Source organism: Athene noctua, unplaced genomic scaffold (assembly GCF_965140245.1).
Source record: "Athene noctua unplaced genomic scaffold, bAthNoc1.hap1.1 HAP1_HAP1_scaffold_125, whole genome shotgun sequence".
In the NCBI taxonomy this organism is placed as follows: Eukaryota; Metazoa; Chordata; class Aves; order Strigiformes; family Strigidae; genus Athene; species Athene noctua.
The window spans coordinates 170,001-175,000 of NW_027437602.1; positions in this window are offsets into that span (position 1 = coordinate 170,001).

Consider the following 5,000-nt stretch of genomic DNA (forward strand, 5'->3'; position numbering starts at 1 on the left):
GGCTTAGGGCCAGAGAGCAAAGGAACCGAGGCGCCGACCAACCTCGCTCACAGCACCGTGCAGACCTCCCCTTCACTGAGCCCGGCTGGTACAAACCAGGGACGCCAGGAGCAGACCGGACACCGCAGGCCGCCCCACGTATGGCATCTGCACCAGGAAAAAAAGAAAGCGGAAAAGAGGACCGAGGCGCCGCCGCCTCGCCTTACCATCATCCGGCTTCTCAGGGGACCAGAGTGGTGGGGGGGGGGGGTAGCCGCTGAAGGCTCGAGACACCCCACCACGGCCATCTGCACCCGGCTGCCAGCCAACACCGGCGGCCAAAAACGTACCGTGCTGTGCCCATGTCACGGGCTCCGGCTTAGGGCCGAGAGAGCAAAGGACCCGAGGAGTCGACTAGCCTTCGCTCACAGCACCGTGCAGACCTCCCTTCACCGAGCCCGGCCGGTAGAAACCAGGGACGCCGAGAGCCGGCCGGACACCACAGGCCGCCCCGCACGTATGGCATACGATACCGGCAACGAAAGGAGTAAACCAAGAACCAGGGAGGCGCCGCCGCCTCTCGCCTTACCATCGTCGGGCTCTCGGGGGGCCGGGGGGGGGGCCACCCACCGGTGGCTCGAGACACACCCCCCCCGGGCCGTCTGCATCCAGCTGCCGGCCACCGCGACCAGCCAAAACCGTGGCGTGCCCATGCCACGGGCTCCGGCTTAAGGCCGGCAAACAAAGGGAGCAGGTGCCGCCGCCGCCACCTCTCCTCCCATCCCCAAGGCCCCCTCAAGGAGCTGGGCAACAGCCCCCGACGGGCTGGAACCGTACGGAGCACCGCTGTGTCAACACACATACCGGCGCTCCCCCCCTCCGCCATCATCGGGCTCTCGGGGGACCGGGGGGGGACGGGGGTAACCACCCACGGTAGTCTCACAGCTCGGCTCCCCCCCCCCAGTATCCAGCGTTCAAGTGCCGCCAGCCGCCTCCGGCCACCGGTCTTCGGCCTCTCCCGTGCACCTCTGCCCGTCCTTTTCTCACCACTCGGCAGCGACCGCCCCAACGCCGCCCGGCTTCGTGCCGTTCGGCATCTCTCTGGGTGCTCTCGGTTCCGTGCACGCTCGCCTGACAGAGCACCGGCTTGAGAACCGTGCCCAATTCCCCGGGGGAAACCACCGTCTGCGGCCGCCCAGCATTCCACTTGGCCGGCTAAGCCGCGTGCCCTCGCTCGGTGGCGCTTGTCTGGAGCAGAGACGCCTCGTGCCCCTATATAAGGAGAATATGGGTCCGCGCCGGAAAGGGGCGCTTAAAGGCAGTGTCTGCCTGCCAGCGGGGGAGGCGCTGCAGAGACGCCGCCTCTTACGATGACCTAACTGGAGGCAGCGCGAAACAGCGACCCCTTGGAGGAACTGCCGGAGCCAACAGGTCTGCCCGCGCTCTAAGTCCCGACGGAGCCGGGTAGACCTGGCAGCCCTTTCTACGGACGCTGAGCCGGCCGCCGGCAACGTGGAGCCGGGTACACCTAGCGGCCACCGCCGGTCGCCTCGGAGGTGGGTAGACCTGACGGCCGCCTCACGCCCCGGAGGCGGGTAGACCTGACGGCCGCCTCACGCCCCGGAAGCGGGTAGACCTGACGGCCGCCACACGCCGCGGAGGCGGGTAGACCTGACGGCCGCCACACGCCCCGGAGGCGGGTAGACCTGACGGCCGCCTCACGCCCCGGAAGCGGGTAGACCTGACGGCCGCCTCACGCCCCGGAGGCGGGTAGACCTGACGGCCGCCTCACGCCCCGGAAGCGGGTAGACCTGACGGCCGCCTCACGCCCCGGAGGCGGGTAGACCTGACGGCCGCCTCACGCCCCGGAGGCGGGTAGACCTGACGGCCGCCTCACGCCGCGGAAGCGGGTAGACCTGACGGCCGCCTCACGCCCCGGAGGCGGGTAGACCTGACGGCCGCCTCACGCCCCGGAGGCGGGTAGACCTGACGGCCGCGTCGCGCCCCGGAGGCGGGTAGACCTGACGGCCGCCTCGCGCCCCGGAGGCGGGTAGACCTGACGGCCGCCACACGCCCCGGAGGCGGGTAGACCTGACGGCCGCCTCACGCCCCGGAGGCGGGTAGACCTGACGGCCGCCTCACGCCCCGGAGGCGGGTAGACCTGACGGCCGCCTCACGCCGCGGAGGCGGGTAGACCTGACGGCCGCCTCACGCCCCGGAGGCGGGTAGACCTGACGGCCGCCACACGCCCCGGAGGCGGGTAGACCTGACGGCCGCCACACGCCCCGGAGGCGGGTAGACCTGACGGCCGCCTCACGCCCCGGAGGCGGGTAGACCTGACGGCCGCCACACGCCCCGGAGGCGGGTAGACCTGACGGCCGCCACACGCCGCGGAGGCGGGTAGACCTGACGGCCGCCTCACGCCGCGGAGGCGGGTAGACCTGACGGCCGCCTCACGCCCCGGAGGCGGGCAGACCTGTCGGCCGCTTCACGCCCCGGAGGCGGGTAGACCTGGCGGCCGCGTCGTGCGAGACATTTTTGTTTCGATAGATGCCAATGAAATCCGAAAAAAAATAAATGAAAAGGGAAATTTTTTTTCTTAACGCACCCCCGCACCCCCGCGCCCCGCCGCGCTCTCATGTGCACGCAGCACCAGCCCCCCCACCCCCCCGCCCCGACCCGTTGGCTGCCATGCAGTCGCTGGCATCATTCGCTGCCCGCCCCCTCGGCCGCCAGTCAGCCCCTCTGCGCCGCGCCACTCCGCGCCGCACGGCGCCGCCCGCCACTCCCCCCCCCCGCTTCCCGCGGCTGCCAGGGGACCCGGCAGAAGCGGCGACGTTCCCCGCACCTCACCCCCAACGGAGACGCCCGTCTCGCTGGAGCGAGTTCGCATCGGGAACCGGGCGCTTTTCGCCGGGTCGGGGTCCCGGCGCTGCCGGGCGGTCCTCGGCTTCAGCTTTTGGTTTCGCAGCGTGGGTTTAGCTTTAGTCTCGGGGGAGGGGGGGTGGGGGGGGGGGTGGGGGTGCGTGTGTGTGTTTTTATTTTGTTTCTTTCCCCCCGCCTTTCGCTGTGCCGCAGAGGCGTGGGCACCGGGCGCCCTTCACCGGGTCCGGGTCCGGGTCCGGGTCCGGGTCCGGGTCCCGGCGTTGCCAGGCGCTCGCTGGCATTCGCGTTTAGGTTTTTTTCGACGGGGTTGGGGTGGGGGGGTGGGAAGGGGGCTCCCGGGCTTTATGTGTGGGAATAGGGGGTGTGGGGGTGTGTGCGCGCGTGTGTGTGTGTGTGTGTGTGTTGTTCGGATTGTTGTTTTGTTGTTTGTTCCCCCCCCCCCCCCCCCCCCGCCGCGACACACACGAGCTCGGACACACACGCAGAGACACAGAGAGAGAGAGAGAGAGAGAGAGAGAGAGCGCGCGCGCGCGAGAGAGAGACACAGGCGCGCACACACACACACGCACACACAGACACAGACACACACACACACACACACGCACGCACGCACGCGCACACACACAGACACCCCCAGCCCCCCACCCCCCCCAGCCCCCCGACCCCCACCGTCGCCCGCGCGCCCGAAGAGCCGTTGGTCCCCGCCCCACCGCTGCAACTCCGGAGCTGCAGGGCGGTGGGTGCGGCCGCCAACCGACCGCAGCCTCCTCGGCGCCGCGGAGCACTACGGCTGGGGGGTGGGGGATCGGGGGCGGTTTCTGTTACACCACCACCACCACCACCACCACCACCCGCCCTCGCTGCTCTCCCTCCCACCCCTTCGGCGTTCGTTTGGCTTTCAACCCGCGGCGGGAACGGAGCAGGCGGGCAGGAGGGCGGGCGGCCGAGCGACCGACTGAGGAAGGCGGGGAGCCGGGCCGCGGGCACGGCGCGGCAGGGACTCGGCAGCTGCGGGGGCTCAGCGTCCAAAACACGCGCCACCCATCATCGCCGCCGCCGGCGGGAGGCCCCTCCGGGCCCCCCGGCACGGAGGCGGCGGCGGCGACGCCGCTGGGTCCTAAGGTCTCCCGCCTTCCTTCCCTGGAGCGGCCAATGTGCTGCTGCTGGTGGAAAGCGGGCCGGAGGTAGGGGGCGGCCGGTCTCCTCGCGAACCCCGGGGGTGGCAGGGGGCGGCCGGTGTCACGGTGGACCTGGTGGCGGGAGGGGTGGGGGTTGGGGGGGGGTCGGCAGGGGGGTCGACAGAGCTCGTTGCGGCGGTGGGGGGGCGGGGGGGGGGGGGGGGTGGTGGGGGGGTGGTGTTGGTGGGGAGCGGTTTCTGTTGTTACACACACACCCCCGCCCCGTCGCTGCTCTCCCTCCCACCCCTTCGGCGTTCGTTTGGCTTTCAACCCGGGGCGGGAACGGAGCAGGCGGGCAGGAGGGCGGGCGGCCGAGCGACCGACTGAGGAAGGCGGGGAGCCGGGCCGCGGGCACGGCGCGGCAGGGACTCGGCAGCTGCGGGGGCTCAGCGTCCAAAACACGCGCCACCCATCATCGCCGCCGCCGGCGGGAGGCCCCTCCGGGCCCCCCGGCACGGAGGCGGCGGCGGCGACGCCGCTGGGTCCTAAGGTCTCCCGCCTTCCTTCCCTGGAGCGGCCAATGTGCTGCTGCTGGTGGAAAGCGGGCCGGAGGTAGGGGGCGGCCGGTCTCCTCGCGAACCCCGGGGGTGGCGGGGGCGGGGGGTGGGGGGGTGGGATGGGGCGGGGGGTGGCGGGGGGGGGGTGGGTGGGCTGGGGGGTGGGGGGGGCGGCCGGTGTCACGGTGAACCTGGTGGCGGGAGGGTTGGGGGGGGGGGGGGGGGGGGGGCGGGCTCGTCGCGGGCCAAGCGGCGGTGTTGGGGGGGCGCCGCCGGTCTCACGGAGAAGCACGTGGCGGGTGGGGCGGCTTTGGCGGGATGGGGGGGCGGCCGTATACGCGTGCGCGCGCGGGCAGCCCCAGGCAGACGGCTTCGGGCCGGGCAGCTTGTGGGGGTGCGGGGCAGGCGGGCGCACGTGCGTGGGCAGAGCGTGAGCTCCTGAACCGTTTCTGAATCGATG